This window comes from Bufo gargarizans, unplaced genomic scaffold (assembly GCF_014858855.1).
Source record: "Bufo gargarizans isolate SCDJY-AF-19 unplaced genomic scaffold, ASM1485885v1 fragScaff_scaffold_585_pilon:::fragment_2:::debris, whole genome shotgun sequence".
NCBI lineage: Eukaryota > Metazoa > Chordata > Amphibia > Anura > Bufonidae > Bufo > Bufo gargarizans.
Window position 1 is genome coordinate 408,172 of NW_025334144.1, and position 18,138 is coordinate 426,309.

Below are 18,138 nucleotides of genomic sequence, written 5' to 3' on the forward strand. Positions count from 1 at the left end.
ACGTGCCCGTAGAGCCCCTAGAATCCCTGAGGTGCTGGCAAACCCTGATTGGCAGTCCCCAACTTCAGCCGCACCTGTAGTTTTCCCTTTCACTGCCCAGTCTGGAGTTCGTGTTGAGACAGCTCAGATCGGTTCGGCCCTGGGATTTTTTGAGCTGTTCTTGACTGCGGAGCTCTTGGACTTAGTCGTGGCCGAAACAAATCGGTATGCCACACAATTTATATCCGCCAACCCGGGAAGCTCTTATGCCCAGTCTTTCCGGTGGAAACCAGTCCAAGTTTCCGAAATAAAAACTTTTCTGGGCCTCCTCCTCAACATGGGTCTAACTAAAAAGCATAAATTGCAGTCATATTGGTCCACGAACCCAATTCATCACATGCCCATGTTCTCTGCTGCTATGTCCAAGACACTATTTGAGACCATCCTGCGTTTCCTGCACTTTAGTGATAACAGCACCTCCCGTCCCAGAGGCCACCCTGCTTTTGACCGGCTCCACAAAATTCGGCCCCTCATAGACCATTTCAACCTGAAATTTGCAGATTTGTATACCCCTGAGCAAAACATCTGCGTAGACGAGTCCCTGATACATTTTACCGGGCGCCTTGGCTTCAAACAATACATCCCAAGCAAGCGCGCCCGGTATGGGGTCAAATTGTATAAACTCTGTGAAAGGGCCACAGGCTATACCCACAAATTTGGGATCTATGAGGGAAAAGATCAGACCCTAGAGCCGGTCGGTTGCCCTGACTACCTGGGGAGCAGTGGGAAGACAGTAGAACGGATTCTAGAACGGATTGGCGCCTGTGGCACTGCGCGAACTAGTCGCGCGGGCTTCCCCCAACGGCTCGTTACCACCCGTCTTGCAAGGGGGCAGAGGGCCGCACTGTGTAACGAAGAACTGCTCGCAGTGAAATGGAGAGACAAGCGTGACGTTTACATGCTCTCCTCCATTCACACAGACACGACAATCCAAATTGAGCGAGCAACCAGTGTCATTGAAAAGCCCCTCTCAGTCCACGACTATAATTTGCTGATGGGAGGGGTGGACTTCAATGACCAGATGTTGGCTCCGTATTTAGTGTCCCGCAGAACCAGACGCTGGTATAAGAAGGTGTCTGTATATTTAATTCAATTGGCTCTGTATAATAGTTTTGTTCTCTACAGTAAGGCTGGGAGAACTGGATCCTTCCTCAAATTTCAGGAAGAGATCATCGCGAACCTCCTGTACCCAGGAGGTTCCGTGGCCCCATCCACCAGTGTAGTTAGCCGTCTACACGAGCGACATTTCCCCAGTGTCGTTCCTGGTACCTCAAACCGACCGCCACTCCGAAAAAAATGTTGTGTCTGTAGCAGGAGTGGAATAAGGCGTGACACCCGCTATTTCTGTCCTGACCACCCTGCCCTATGCTTTGGAGAGTGTTTCCGGAAGTACCACACACAGGTACACCTAGCATAGGGATCATCTCACCAGGACAGGCACACAGGGCTATTAGGGCCCATTTACATACAGCTGCTGCAAACCTCTCCTTTCACCTGGGACAAAGTGCATAACGCACTTCGCCACATCTTTGGGCGATTTGCGCTTTGCACATTGACCCATGGGGAAGGAGAGGTTTGTTCTATAAAGGTAAAAAAAAAAAAAAAACACCAGTAAGCAAAAAGGTTAATGTTTAGTTCAAAAAGTTAAAGTTTATATGTTCTGTTCCAAAGTTAATAAAATTATTGCGTTGCGGCCTGGTTTTTTCTTTTTCTTTTTTTACCTTCCAGGTGGACCAACCGATCGACTAGCTGCAGCACTGATGTGCATTCTGACAGAAGCATTGCGCTGCTGTCAGATTACACAAAAGTCTGTGTATGCGGCGCTGCAAGACGAGATTTCTACTCTGCAGTAACAGATACGTTTGCCAAGACATACGAGCTGAGGAGGAGGCGGCGTTCCTATGCTTTGGCAAACACTTTGTATGTAAAAAAAAATCAAAAAAATCCCTGCAATGATTTATTCATCCACATCGATTGTGGGTATGGATGTTGGGCGGAGCTCCTATGTCCTGGCAGACGCCTTTCCCCTCCTTTTTTTTTGGCAGAGATTTTTTCATCCACATTGATCGATGCGAATGAAGAAATCTGTGCCGTTCATTCTTTTCTTTCAGCCCAGAGGCTGAACGGAAAAAAAAATCTCATTACCTGTATGCTCATTATAAGGAGAATAGCAGAAACTCCTAATGCTGGCCATACATGTAATGATTGCGGAGACCCTCAAATGCCAGGGCAGTACAAACACCCCACAACTGACCCCATTTTGGAAAGAAGACACCCCAAGGTATTCGCTGAGGGACATATTGAGTCCATGAAAGATTTAAATTTTTGTCCTAAGTTAGCAGAAAGTGAGACTTTGTGAGAAAAAACAAAAAAAAAAACAATTTCCGCTAACTTATGCCCAAAAAATACATTTCTATGAACTCGCCATGCCCCTCATTGAATACCTTGGGGTGTCTTCTTTCCAAAGTGGGGTCACATGTGGGGTATTTATACTGCCCTGGCTTTTTAGGGGCCCTAAAGCGTGAGAAGAAGTCTGGGATCCAAATGTCTAAAAATGCCCTCCTAAAAGGAATTTGGGCACTTTTGCAGCCTAGATGAGCAAAAGTGTCACACATCTGGTATCGACGTACTCAGGAGAATCTGGGAAATGTGTTTTGGGGTGTCATTTTACATATACCCATGCTGGGTGAGATAAATATCTTGGTCAAATGCCAACTTTGTATAAAATAATGGGAAAAGTTGTCTTTTGCCAAGATATTTCTCTCACCCAGCATGGGTATATGTAAAATGACACCCCAAAACACATTCCCCAACTTCTCCTGAGTACAGCGATACCAGATGTGTGACACTTTTTTGCAGCCAAGGTGGGCAAAGGGGCACATATTCTAAAGTGCACCTTTCGGATTTCGCAGGCCATTTTTTACACATTTTGATTGCAAAGTACTTCTCACACATTTGGGCCCCTAAATTGCCAGGGCAGTATAACTACCCCACAAGTGACCCCATTTTGGAAAGAAGACACCCCAAGGTATTCCGTGAGGGGCATGGCGAGTTCCTAGAATTTTTTGTCGCAAGTTAGTGGAATATGAGACATTGTAAGGAAAAAAATAAATTAAAAAATCATCATTTTCCGCTAGAAAAATATCTTGGTCAAATGCCAACTTTGTATAAAAAAATGGGAAAAGTTGTCGTTTGCCAAGATATTTCTCTCACCCAGCATGGGTATATGTAAAATGACACCCCAAAACACATTGCCCAACTTCTCCTGAGTACGGCGATACCAGATGTGTGACACTTTTTTGCAGCCTAGGTGGGCAAAGGGACCCACATTCCAAAGTGCACCTTTCGGATTTCGCAGGCCATTTTTTACAGATTTTGATTGCAAAGTACTTCTCACACATATGGGCCCCTAAATTGCCAGGGCAGTATAACTACGCCACAAGTGACCCCATTTTGGAAAGAAGACAACCCAAGGTATTCCGTGAGGGGCATGGCGAGTTCCTAGAATTTTTAATTTTTGTCGCAAGTTAGTGGAATATGAGACATTGTAAGGAAAAAAAAAATAAATCATCATTTTCCACTAACTTGTGACAAAAAATTAAAAATTCTAGGAACTCGCCATGCCCCTCACGGAATACCTTGGGGTGTCTTCTTTCCAAAATGGGGTCACTTGTGGCGTAGTTATACTGCCCTGGCAATTTAGGGGCCCAAATGTGTAAGAAGTACCTTGCAATCAAAATGTGTAAAAAATGGCCTGCAAAATCTGAAAGGTGCACTTTGGAATATGTGCCCCTTTGCCCACCTTGGCAGCAAAAAAGTGTGACACATCTGGTATCGCCGTACTGAGTAGAAGTTGGGCAATGTGTTTTGGGGTGTCATCTTACATATACCCATGCTGGGTGAGAAAAATATCTTGGTCAAATGCCAACTTTGTATAAAAAAATGGGAAAAGTTGTCTTTTGCCAAGATATTTCTCTCACCCAGCATGGGTATATGTAAAATGACACCCCAAAACACATTCCCCAACTTCTCCTGAGTACGGCGATACCAGATGTGTGACACTTTTTTGATGCCAAGGTGGGCAAAGGGGCACATATTCCAAAGTGCACCTTTCGGATTTCACCGGTCATTTTTTACAGATTTTGATTGCAAAGTACTTCTCAAACATTTGGGCCCCTAAATTGCCAGGGCAGTATAACTACGCCACAAGTGACCCCATTTTGGAAAGAAGACACCCCAAGGTATTCCGTGAGGGGCATGGCGAGTTCCTAGAATTTTTTGTCGCAAGTTAGTGGAATATGAGACATTGTAAGGAAAAAAATAAATTAAAAAATCATCATTTTCCGCTAACTTGTGACAAAAAATTAAAAATTCTAGGAACTCGCCATGCCCCTCACGGAATACCTTGGGGTGTCTTCTTTCCAAAATGGGGTCACTTGTGGCGTAGTTATACTGCCCTGGCAATTTAGGGGCCCAAATGTGTGAGAAGTACTTTGCAATCAAAATGTGTAAAAAATGGCCTGCGAAATCCGAAAGGTGCACTTTGGAATATGTGCCCCTTTGCCCACCTTGGCTGCAAAAAAGTGTCACACATCTGGTATCGCTGTACTCAGGAGAAGTTGGGGAATGTGTTTTGGGGTGTCATTTTACATATACCCATGCTGGGTGAGAAAAATATCTTGGTCAAATGCCAACTTTGTATAAAAAAATGGGAAAAGTTGTCGTTTGCCAAGATATTTCTCTCACCCAGCATGGGTATATGTAAAATGACACCCCAAAACACATTGCCCAACTTCTCCTGAGTACGGCGATACCAGATGTGTGACACTTTTTTGCAGCCTAGGTGGGCAAAGGGACCCACATTCCAAAGTGCACCTTTCGGATTTCGCAGGCCATTTTTTACAGATTTTGATTGCAAAGTACTTCTCACACATTTGGGCCCCTAAATTGCCAGGGCAGTATAACTACGCCACAAGTGACTCCATTTTGGAAAGAAGACACCCCAAGGTATTCCGTGAGGGGCATGGCGAGTTCCTAGAATTTATTTATTTTTGTCGCAAGTTAGTGGAATATGAGACATTGTAAGGAAAAAAAAAAAAAATCATCATTTTCCACTAACTTGTGACAAAAAATTAAAAATTCTAGGAACTCGCCATGCCCCTCACGGAATACCTTGGGGTGTCTTCTTTCCAAAATGGGGTCACTTGTGGGTAGTTATACTGCCCTGGCAATTTAGGGGCCCATATGTGTGAGAAGTAGTTTGCAATCAAAATGTGTAAAAAATGGCCTGCAAAATCCGATGTAAACCCCACAAAGTGACTTCAGACTTGAACTGGTCCTTAAAAAGTGGGTTTTGGAAATTTTCATAAAATTCTAAGCCTTCTAACGTCCCCAAAAAATAAACTTACACTTACAAAATGATGCCAACATAAAGTAGACGTATGGGGAATGTAAAGTAATAACTATTTTATGCAGAGCAGAGAAATATAAATTTTGAAAATTGAGAATTCTTATTTTTTTTTTATAAATTTGGGATTTTTTCATAAATAAAGGTGAAATATATTGACTCAACTTTATGACTGTCATGAAGTACAATGTGTCACGAGAAAACAGTCTCAGAATTGCTTGGATAAGTAAAAGTGGTCCAAAGTTATTACCACATAAGGACACCTGCGTTCAGGTGTCCGCTCGTGAGCTCCGTTTGAAGGGGCTCATGAGCGGCCCTGAACGCAGCCGTCTGGCCCTAATGCATTCTCAGTGGAGGTGGATCCACTGAGAATGCATCCGCCTGCCAGCGCTCAGCCTCCGCTCCGCTCAGTGAGCGGATACCTGAACGCTGCAAGCAGCGTTCGGGTGTCCGCCTGGCCGTGCGGAGGCGAGCGGAGCCGTTCCGACTTACAATGTAAGTCAATGGGGACGGATCCGCTTGAAGATGACACCATATAGCTCAATCTTCAAGCGGATCCGTCCCCCATTGACTTTCAATGTAAAGTCTGAACGGATCCGCTCAGGCTACTTTTACACTTAGAAAATTTTTCTAAGTTATAATGCAGACGGATCCGTTCTGAACGGAGCCACCGTCTGCATTAATATGAGCAGATCCGTTCAGAACGGATCCGATCGAACACAGGTGTGAAAGTAGGCTAAAGTGACGCATCTCAGATTTGCAAAAAATGGCCTGGGCAGGAAGGTGAAAACTGGCTTGGGGTAGAAGGGGTTAAAGGAAAAGTCTACAAAAAAATTAAATGATAAAGTATATCTGATCTGCATTTTTAAAAGACCAGCTTTTGCTTGTTTATGATATCGGGCAGCATTTTGTGTACAAGCTCCTGCTTTTGGCCACCCGACTTGCCCAATATTTGTAGAAAACTTTCTATCCAGTAACAGACAGCTGTTATAGCCCTCAGCAACCTCTAGGGGGCGTGCCCTGCCAGCGAACATCCACAGACAGAAGATTCGTGCGGTTTTTACACCTTGTAACACTATGTTCCTTAGCTGCTGCTGAGGTAAAAGAGATCATCATCTACATGGGAATGCCACCTATAAGATGCACGCAGGACGGGAGCTAATTAGACGCTACATGTGCCCTTAACAAATATGGCGGGCTCTGGCAGGCCAAAACTTCATTTCCCATCATCCACCAGGATGGGGAACTCCGTCCCATGCTCCTCCGCGACTCGTGGGCTCCCCCTGCTGATCAAAGCTAACTCCGCTTTGACAGAAGCCGGTGACAGGGGGCGGGAGAGTCGGAGGGGAGCAGAAAACGGGGACTTGAGGCCGACACCGGGCAAAGTCACCGATCGCATTGGAAATTTGTCGCCATATCAAGAAGAGGACGGTTCGTCAGGTAACCTTATCCGAGTGACCTTCAGGGGGCACAGCAGCGGCGCCCCGAGCGACAAGCCGGCGGCAGAGGGGAGAGTGCCGCCACCGTGGGGTATGGTGTATAGACGTGACTGGCACTGGGCACAGTGTACGGGAGTCACCCGGGGAGTGCCCGAGGGGGAGGAGCTCCGGTGACACCTGTCAGCGCTGTACCAAGGACACATCCGGGGCTCGATGGATGCCCAGGAGACTGGTGCCCTGTGCCACTGCTCCCACAACATTCTAACCAGCAGTGCCAAAGGGCTTGTGATGGATCTGTTAGGTATCAGACGAGGACTAGATACAATCTGCAGACATCAGCCAATCTGTGCTCACCCCCTCCCCAATATCTGATTTGGGTGACCAACTGACACCTCATCCACTTTCAAAAGTCTCTGACCCTCAAAATGCCGTTAACAGGTCATAGCCACATCTGAAAGGCTTTAACCAGTGAGGGGTGTGAGTGCTGAGACCCCCACTGATCGCTGGAACGAGGAGAGAGAAGTGGGCAGGGAGGATGTGACTCCCATCATCCATGGGGCTGTGACAGCAGAAGCCTTACAGGGTTTGTGCAGGAATCGGCTCTTACCTCAGGTGTGGAGGGGTGCACTGCATGCTGCGCCGTATCATCGCCTAGACACGGGGCGTCTGATGGATGTCGTGTCCCACCTAGCATGCAGCCTGGGACATTGGGCTCAACACCTTTAAGGCTGGATAATGGTTGTAACCGAAACCACCTTAAAGGGGTTGTCCAGGGATGAAATTGAGATAGTGGCCCCACCGCCCCCACTACTTCTGGTGCCGCCTGCTCAGCCAATCACAGACCACAGTGTCCCAGCTAGTGATTGGCTGAGCAGGACTGTCCAGGTACTTTGCCAGCTGACCTGGAACGTGCCAGTATGTACTGGTGGCAGATGGGTGGATAGCAGGATCTATTCTTTTATCTTTTTTTACCCCACTTTGAGCCTAAAGAGTTTCCCCCATGAACAACCCCTTTAAATTTAATTGGGTGACCATTGCTGTCATAGGACTTACACACAGGAACCTTTTCTTTTTTTGTAAAATATGGGGAGATTGATCAAAACTGGTGTAAAGTAGAACTGGCTTAGTTTGTGGCAACCAATCAGCTTCCCTCTTTCATTGTTCAGTCTGATTGGTCAGTAGGGGCTACTTTCACATCTGCGTTAGGTGATATCACAGACGGATCCGCACCTATAATGCAAACGCTTGTATCCGTTCAGAACGGATCCTTTTTCACTACCATGAACAATTTTTTCTGTTCATGATAATGCAAACGGATCCGTCCTGACTTACACGGAAAGTCAATGGGAGGCGGATCCGTTTTCAATTGCACCATATTGTGTCAGTGAAAACGGATCCGACCCCATTGACTTACATTGTAAGTCAGGATGGATCCGTTTGGCTCTGCATCCTCAGGTGGACACCAAAACGCTGCAAGCAGCGTTTTGGTGTCCGTCTCCAGAGTGGACTGGAGGCTGAACGGAGCCAAACTGATGCATTCTGAACGGATCCTTATCCATTCAGAATGCATTGGGGCAGAACTGATCTGTTTGGGGCCGCTTGTGAGAGCCCTGAAACGGATCTCACAGGCGGACCCAGAAACGGCAGTGTGAAAGTAGCCTAAGCCAGTTTTCCTTTGCACCAGTTTTGATAAATCTCCCCTGGTGTATTTTCTCACGAGAGGCGTGGGGACATGTGACAGTCACGTGGCAGCCCCAGGCAGTGACATCAGGGTCTATAGAAATACATTGAGCTGTGGCTTGGACTACCCTAAAAGACTGGCACCTCTGGCCTTGAGAAAGTCCTGACCTGAGGAGATATTGGGGGCTTGCTCTGTGCTCTGTGTTGGTGGCGTGCGCTTCGGGGGTCCTGCTGCCGTATATTTGTATTTTTAAGTTGAAATGAAAGAAATTGAGGCATGTGTTTATAGAGATGTGGGAAACATTTGCAGAACAGGATTGTGCAATGTCTGTTCTGTGATTGCGACAGACCTGGAATCACTGTGTGAACCCCCTCACCGGCCAGTCACTGGGAGGGCTGCTGAGGGCTACTTAAAGGGAAGGCACACCAGAAGGACCACCTGCCACCAAGTACCCGTTTCTCTCTTCAATCTCCATATGCATGAAAATAGGCAATGACGTCATCACAGGTACTTTTCCCTACCAGCATACAGCGCCGTGAGGAGTGCGGACCCCTCCTGTATGTAGCAGTGAGTGTATATGTCCCTTGCACTCCTATTCCACCCAATCCCTCCCTGACACTTCGCCCTCAGACCACTCAGCGTTTCATCACATTGTGGAGGAAAATCTTCCCTCCTTCTTCACTGTGCGGTGGGCGTGCGCTGCGCATGCACCATGTTCCCTGCAAATTAGTATTAAAAAAACAGGTAATCCTGATATTGAAACAAAACGGGTATTGAAAAAGTATCAACCCTACTGTCGACCACACCTAACAAGTGTAAGGCTGCGAACATGGAGCAAATGGCCCAGATATGTGTACCATATCTATACAATATATGGTCAGTGTGAAGGCTCCAGCCCATCCCGGTCTATAGGGCCCACAGTGGGATACGTTCATAGTAAGCATCTGCTATGTATCTTTGTATCACAGAAATGTGTGCTGGAAGCTTGCCTGGTACATATGCTAAACATAGGGGCATACTCCACTTCTATTAGGTGTAAGTACAGTTGCCAGTGAGAGTAAGTGAACCCTTTGTATTAATCTGGATTTCTACATTGTGGTCCCAGGATACATAGACCAACACAAAGTAAGTAAACTACTAGTTGTACTGTTTGTCTTTTAGGGCGCCGTCACACACTGTAGAGTTTGTGGCTGAAAATCAGCTCCATTCTTTTGGATGGCGCAGCAAGCGCATGGATTTCTGCAAGCCCCATTAAGGTGAATGGAACTGTTTTTCAGTTGCACAATTTTTTGCCACAAAATTTGCTGTGTGTGAAGACCCCCTTATTGAGCACATTGAGTAACGTACACAAATGTGCACACTATCATGGAGGAATTGTGGACCGTTCTTCCCTGCAGGTGTATTTTCTGAATGCCATGCAAGCCCCGCCCTCTTCAATGTCATAGCATCTTGGGGTTAAAGGGGTTATCCATTATTATTGATGACCTATCCTCAGGATAGGTCATCAATATCAGCTCGTTTGAAGAGGTTGGCACTCCATGAACACCACGGCCTCTTCGTAGGCCATGTGACCTCACCGTACATCAGTCACATGCCCCAGTTGCAGCTCAGCCCAATAGAACTGAGTGTTGCTGAGCAGAGCTGATGTACTATGTAGGGCTCTGTGCTGGGAGACATACAGCTGATTGGCTGATCTGATAATCATGAGGATAGGTCATCATTATCCATCCCGGGAGAACGGCCTCTCACTTGGCCAATCCAAAAGACAATTCTTCTTTCACCTGTTCTTCAGTGAATATCGTGTGTGTCTTGTTGCATCACCCAATGTCTCCTCAGCTGCTGGATGACATGGACTGCTGTACTTACATTCTCCTATAAAATCTTCTGATACACCTTCAGAATTCATTGCTCCATCAATGATCACAAGAAATCAGGCACTATGGCAAGAAAGCTGTCCCAAACCGTGACATTTCCTCCACCGTGGTTCACAGATGGAATGAGGTTTTGGTGTGCAGTGTTCTTCTTCCACCAAACATAAAAGCGTTGTGCATTTGTGGTAAAAGCTCCACTTTTGTCTCATCTGTCCATAGAATATGTCCTCAGAAGCGCTGTTGAATATCCAGGTGGTCTTTGGCAAATCTGAGATAGGCCGCACTCTTTTCTTTTTGCACAAGAGTGGATTTATTGTGGTTTTCTTCCATAAACCGCATTCTGATTCATTTGGTTGCGTCCCCATAGCAGCCAATCAGATTCCAGAGGAGCTCTGAAAAATGAGAGGTGAAATCCGATTGGTTGCTGTTTTTGATAAATCTTCTCCAGTGTGTTTCTCATAGTGAACACATGAACAGTCTTCTGTTGGTATTTTGCTGTTATCCGAAGGTCCTTTCTCACCTCTTTCAGGATTGCGTGTTGTGATTTCTGGGTGAATGTCCAATATTAGAGAGAGAGCAATATTCCTTTTCTCCATTTGTAGGTAATTTGTCTAAGGGCTCATTCACACGACCGTATGTATTTTGAGGTCTGCAAAAAATCCAGATGATGTCCGTGTGCATTCCATATTTTGCGGAGTGGAACAGCCAGCCCCTAATAGAACAGTACCATCCTTGTCCGTAATGCAGACAATAATAAGATATCTTCTATTTTTTGTGGAACAGACATACGGACACATGGAAACGGAATGCATATGGAGTGACTTCCATTTTTTTTGCAGACCCATTGAAATGAATGGTTCCGTATACAGTCCGCAAAAAAAAACTGTAACAGACAAGGAAAGAAAATCCATTTCTGTGCATGAGGACTGACTGTGTCTAGTTTGTGTAACCATGGATGGATGTACACCCAGGTCTTGAGCAATGCTTTGGAAGCCTTTTCCACTTTCATGTGCTTATATAACACGTCTTGAGTTCTTCTGAAAGCTGTATGCATTGAGGTTTGGTTCACACTGACCAGCCTGTCTTGAGAGAAACAGATTTGTCGGTAGCCATGCTTTATGTGCCTTTATTTTATTAGGTAAAGCAACCAAAAGGGTTTAAGATTGACTGTCCTTGCACCGCTGCTTGCATTGACTTCCATGGGAGAAGGGCTGCAGTGACAAGTGGTGTACAGTACAAGGTGCTGGAGCTACACATGAACAGCTAATAAGCAAGGGGCTGGGTGTCAGACCCCCACCTATCAGCTATTGAGAATAGATCATCACTGCGTAAAGCCTGGACAACCCCTTTAAATGTTTTTGCCAGTTAGCTCTTGGAGAAGTCATACATCTGGGGGTTTCCATGTCCAGGTTCTTTAAGGCCCCTTTCACACGAGCGTGACGGATTAGGTCCGGATGCCTTCAGGGTGCAGTCAGTGAGACTCGCACTATTTTGCAAGCAAGTTCAGTCAGTTTTGTCTGCAATTGCGTTCAGTTTTTTCCGCGCAGGTGCAATGCGCTTTGATGCGTTTTTCACGCGCGTGATAAAAAACTGAAGGTTTACAAACAACATCTAGCAACCATCAGTGAAAAACGCATCGCACCGCACTTGCTTGCGGATGCAATGCGTTTTTCACGCAGCCCCATTCACTTCTATGGGGCCAGGGCTGCGTGAAAAACGCTGAATATAGAACATGCTGCGATTTTCACACAACGCAGAACTGATGCGTGAAAAATAACGCTCATGTACACAGCCCCATTTGAATGAATGGGTCAGGATTCAGTGCGGGTGCTATGCATTCACGTCACGCATTGCGTGTGAAAGGGGCCTTATGCAGTTTTTATAGTCGAAGCCTGGAGCAGATTATACTCTGTGGACCTATAGACACACTGAGCCTTAGTGTAGTTTCACATATGCCAAAGGTATCCGCCAGCCTACCGGAGTTCATCCTATCCAGCCTAACTGGACACCGCTGTTCGCTGTGGGAGCTCATTGACTATAATGGCATCCTGCGAGGATCCAGCTGGTTTCCGGCATGAGCAACGGGTTTTGGCTGGACAAAAGCTGGTGCATGCACTCGACTTCTCCCGTAAATAGCATAAGATGCCAGTTAATGGCTGCAGCGATGACCCACCTCAGCCAGTGACTGGCCAAGCCAACATCCCCTGCCATTTCCTGTGTGTTAAGTTGGTCCAAGGAAGCAGTGACCAGTGAGGACCTGGTAAGCACCAAAATGGCAGTAATGGGGGATTGATGAGGTGAGTAATGCTTCTTTTCTTTTTTAACCCATTTTACCCCTTCTGTAAAACTAGTTATCCTGCCAGACAGCCCCTTTAACCGTCCATTTATTGTCTGAATTCTGTAGGGAGAGGCTCTTGGGTGACTGGAGTAATGGGCCATGTTGCCTTTAGGTCGTTGATTTCCTACCTCTGGTTAAAGGCAAATTTGACTATTAACCAACAATGTTTTAAGGCTTTACACAATGTACACTGTATGAACACCTACATGACATCCAATTCTAAATCCATGGGCATTAATATGGAGTCGATCCCCTCTGCAGCTAAGACAGCTTCTACTCTTCTGGGAAGGCTTTCTACAAGATTTGAGTGTGTCTGGGAATTTTGGTGTTAGATGAAAGGGTTTGGCTCACAATCTCCATCCTAGTTCATCCCACAGGTATTCAGTATGGTTGAGGTCATGGCTCTCTGTGGACCAGTCAAGTTCTTCCACACCCAACTCATCTGGCCTTGCCTTTATGGACCTTGCTTTGTCCGCTGGGGACTGTCATGCTGGAACAGGAAAGGGTCTTCCCCAAACTGTTCCCACAAAGTTGGAAGCATGCAATTGTCCGAAATGTCTTGGTGTGCTGAAGCATTAAAGAGGACCTGTGACCACTCCTGACATGTCTGTATAAGCAACTACCTGCATCCCCCTTGTAATAACCATTCTGGAGCATCAGTTCTTATGACTCTTGTACCGTTTTGTTTATTATTTCTTCTAGACGTTATGAATGAATTACTAGCCGTTTGCAATGAAGACCCAGACTGTTGTTACTAGTTGGGTGTGTCCCTGCTAGACACTAACCAATTGGCGCTGCCAGTGTCAGACTGTGCAGGACATCCCCCCCCAACTTCTTTCCTCCCCTCTGTACCCTTACTGCAGGCTGCTAGCAATTTATTCAGAACTTCTAGTAAGGGTACTTTCACACTAGCGTTTTTCTTTTCCGGCATTGAGTTCCGTCCTAGGGGCTCTATACCAGAAAAGAACTGATCAGGTATATCCCCATGCATTCTGAATGGAGAGTAATCCGTTCAGGATGCATCAGGATGTCTTCAGTTCAGTCGTTTTGACTGATCAGGCAAAAGATAAAACCGTGGCAAAAAAAAAAACTGAAGACTTGCCTGAATGCCGGATCCAGCATTTTTCCCCATAGGAATGTATTAGTGACGGATCCGGCATTCAAAATACTAGAATGCCTGATCCGTCCTTGCGGGCTGCGCATGCGCAGACCAGTAAAAATGTGAAATAAAATACAAGACTGGTCCGTCTGTCCGCATGACAAGCGGAGAGACGGATCTGTTCTTGCAATGCATTTGTGAGACAAATGCTTTCAGTCAAATCCAAATCAGCGGATCCGGCGGGCAGTTCCGACGACGGAACTGCCCGCCGCATCACACTGCCGCAAGGGTGAAAGTAGCCTAAGAATAATAAAGAAATCACACAACGTAGAGTCATAAGAGCTGATGCTCCAGAATTGTTATTACATAAGCATTCAAGTAGTTACTAAAACAGACGTTTCAGGAGAGGTTACAGGTCCTCCTTCAAGACTGGAACTAAAGGGCCTAAGCCAAACTCCACCAAAGTTTATACTGTAGTTGGCAGTGCTAGGGTTGTTTCGATACCAACATTTTGATTTGGTTTCAATACCATAAAAAAGTATTGCGATACTTGATACTATTCGATACCACACGGAAAAAATAAAACGCCAAATATTTGAATAGTTTGGACTTTTCAGACGTAGCGATATGTAATATGTTTATTTATATATTTTCACTTTTTATTTAATAACTATTTCCCCCTTAGGGGCTAGAGCCTGCGATCTCTTAATCCCTTGTCCTATTCACCCTGATAGAGCTCTGTCAGGGTGAATAGGATCTCGCACTCTCCCTGCTGCCCTGTGCTTTTTGCACACAGGAGCAGGGGGATTACCATGGTAGCCAGGGCTTCAGTAGCATCCTGGCTGCCATGGTAACCAATCGGATCCCCAGGATTACACTGCTGGGGCTCCGATCACAACTGCCACTGTACCACCAATGAAGAGGAGGGAAGGGGACCCTGTGGCCACTGCCGCCAATGATTTTAATACTGGGCGGTGGGGGGGGGAGGGGGCGCACTGCGCTCACAATGATATTAATACTGGGGGGGTTGAGGGGAGGGGGCGCACTGCACCACCAATGATTTTAATACTGGGAGGAGGGCGCACTGCACCACCAATGATAATAAACATTTAATGCAGGAGGCGGGTGCGGCACCTGAGGGGTTAATTGCCACTGATCACAGCTCCCCGCCAGCACCTGCCTCCTGGATTTGTATTAAATGTTTACTTTCATTGGTGGCGCAGTGTGCCCACCCCTCTCTCCTCATTGGTGGCAGCGGCACAGGGGGAGGGAGAGAGTGCTTCCTTCTCCCCTGTGCTGCTGAGGAGAACATGGAGTGCTCCATGTTCTCTGATACCAGACTGTGCAATAGCAAAGCCTAGTATAAAAAAAGGCAAATCCTGGTATCGGGGTCAATACCAGACAAAAGTATTGATTGGGTATCGAAAATTCAATACCTGAAACAACCCTGGTTGGCACAATACAGTCAGATATCAGACAATTTGCCCTGGCATTCACCAAACCTAGACTCTTCCATTAGACAGCCAGATAAAAAAGCGTAATTCTTAAGCCCACAGATCATATTTTCACGGGTCCAGAGTCCAGTGGTGGTGTGCTTTACACCACTCCATCTAACACCTGGCATTTTACTTGGGGATGTCAGGCTTGCATGCAGATGGTCGCCCATGGAACCTCATGTCATGAAGCTCCCGACGCACAGTTTTTGTGCTGATGTTAATGTTAGAGGAGGTTTGGACTCCTTTAGTTAGCGGTTCAGTAGAGTGTTGTGATTTGCACTATGTGCCTCACCACTCAGCAACCCCGCCCTGTAACTTTACGTGGTCTGCTGCTTTGTGTGTGACTTTCCACTTTTACACTCACAGTTGATAGTGGAATATCGAGGAGTAAAGAATGTTCACAAGCTGACTTGTTGCAACGGTGATATGCTATTACACTACTGTGCTGAAATTCTGAGTTCAGACCCATTCTTTCACAAATGTTTGTAAAGGCAGATTGTATGGCTGGGTGCTGGATTTTATACACCTGTAGCAATGGGACTGAATAAAACATCTGAATTCAATGATTAAGAGGTGTGTCTATGTACTTTGTCCATATAGTGTATGTAAAAGTTGGTATTCAATGTCAAAGGTGTCCTTAGACTTCAGACGGTTATTCCATTATAACAAAAAAATTGTGGATTGCCAAGAATGGTTAAAAGGAGCAAACTAGCTAATACTCGCCAGTCCGCTGGCAGGGTGCCCTGCTGTGCTCCACTTCCAGCTCCTGTCTTGACACAGCATGAGATGGCTGTGAATACTACTCAGCCAATCACTGGCTCCAGTCATGACCCATCTCAGCCTGTGATTGGCGGAAAGGCATTATTAGCCACTTCCTGTCGTGTCAAGACAAAAGCAGAAAGTAGAGCACAGCGCTGTGGGATTTGGCAAGGTGAGTATAAGCTAGTTTGTCGATACTTCACTAAGTTGTGTACTTTAGTAAATAGTAAAATAAATAGCTGTTTCTGCCCCAGTTGTTCTCCCTGAATGCCATGGACCTATTCGCGGCTTGGCTTAGTTCCAATTCAGTGGAGCTAAGCCGCGAGCAGACAGCCACTGTGGCTGTTGTCCACACATTGCGCCAAGAGGGAATGGCTTTAATCCGCTGCTCTGTGATCTTCAGCAATGAGAGGCAGAACACACACGGCTGCTGGAGGAATTTCAGTGTAGTTGTCCGCGCCATGTGAATTGGTCCTAACAGCAGTGAGACTATGGAACTCTCTGCCTGAGGAGGTGGTGATGAAGAGTTCACTAAAAGAGTTCAAGAGGGGCCTGGAGGTATTTCTGGAGTGTAATAATATTACAGGTTATAGTTACTAGATTTCTAGAGAAGGGTCATTGTTCCAGAGAATTTCTTTCAATGGAAAATTGGCTTCTACGTCACAGTTTTTTTTGCCTTCCTTTGCAGGATATCAGGCCGGACTGGATGGTTTTCTTTAGCCTTTAATGCTGATAACAAGGATCATTTCGTGCAGCACCTTTATTGCGTATGTCACATTGTTAGGCACCACCATGCTGCACATAACACTTGCCTTCAGCTGTCAAAACGCTTAAATATCACAGCTAAGCCGGGTACACTCTGCCACCCCCATGTAAACACAACCCCCTCACTTCTGTATCCTCCGAGCTAAATTGGGCCTGTGAGTCACAGCTACTGCCCCGTCTTTCACAGACTGGATGGCATGCCTGTGATATCAGTGCCACAGAGGCCTGGGGAGACACATAGACCCTGATTTCCTGGTCTTAGGCCATTTCCAGAACAATGGGAGTCTATGGGGTCATCCACACGGCAGTTTTTTTTTTTTTTAACAGCCGCCTAAAAATAGGACATGTCCTATTTTGGCCTTTTTCACAGACCAACAGCGCCCAGACAATTTAAGGGGGGGGGGGAAAGGGGGCATTTCTTAGAAAACATAAAACAGAAACATCCATAAAAAAAAAAATGGCACTAAAAACTGGCTGTTTTTTCCACTGATGCATTTCAGAAATGGCTCTTAAAAACGTAATTGTATGGCGGCTGTTGTTCCGTGAAAACGGACATGTCCTATTGTTTGACATCCGTTGTTCACTGGCTGTTAAAATGACGGCAGTGTGAATAACCCCACAGAATACCATTGTTCTTAAGCGGACGTGTGACGGCCATTAAACAAAACTTCCCTTCACATTTTTCACTGTTTGTGGATGTAGCCTTACTCTTACGAAGGGCTGAAACTGCATTTTTAGAAAAATGTGAGGTTCACGTTGTGAGCGGTCATGTAATTTCCCATCTTCTGTTTAATTCTATGAAAAGTTAAAGAAGACCTCTACCCTCTGCTGGCACTTAGTAACTCATTTTGGAGAATCTTTTCTTAGAGCTCCACATTGTGCTGCTCCTGTGTTATTCCTCCTAGAAATTATGCTTATGTTGCCGTTCCTTTTGTCACTGATTGGACAGGTCAGTATGTGCAGGGACACCCCCCCCCCCCCCCCCCCCTTGCTGGTAGCACCCAATTATCAATGTATTCATACATTTCTAGGGGGAATGATATAACAGGATTATAAGAACAATGCTGCATATATTACAAGGAAAAGCCAAAAAAGGGGTCAGTCAGTACATACCAAACCGCAGGAGCACATTGCTATGGCAGGGAACAACATTAAAAGACAAAACATGCAATGCGACAATAAACTGCAATATAGAGTACAAAATTGCATAATAATAACAAGTGCTACACTATAAGTGCGAGATA

General features: G+C 45.9%; 1 protein-coding gene across 3 annotated transcripts in view; it reads left to right on the plus strand.

Annotated features, from left to right (window-relative positions):
• Positions 1–6,701: 6,701 nt before the first annotated feature.
• TFEB (transcription factor EB) overlaps positions 6,702–18,138 on the plus strand; it is a 39,648-nt gene continuing 28,211 nt past the window's right edge. For 2 of the 3 annotated variants that reach the window (XM_044273319.1, XM_044273321.1), the window contains exon 1: positions 6,703–6,886. The gene's annotated coding sequence lies outside the window, so the exon portion shown is untranslated. Of the gene's footprint in view, positions 6,887–18,138 lie in introns of all 3 variants that reach the window. The other variant, XM_044273320.1, reaches the window with a different exon arrangement.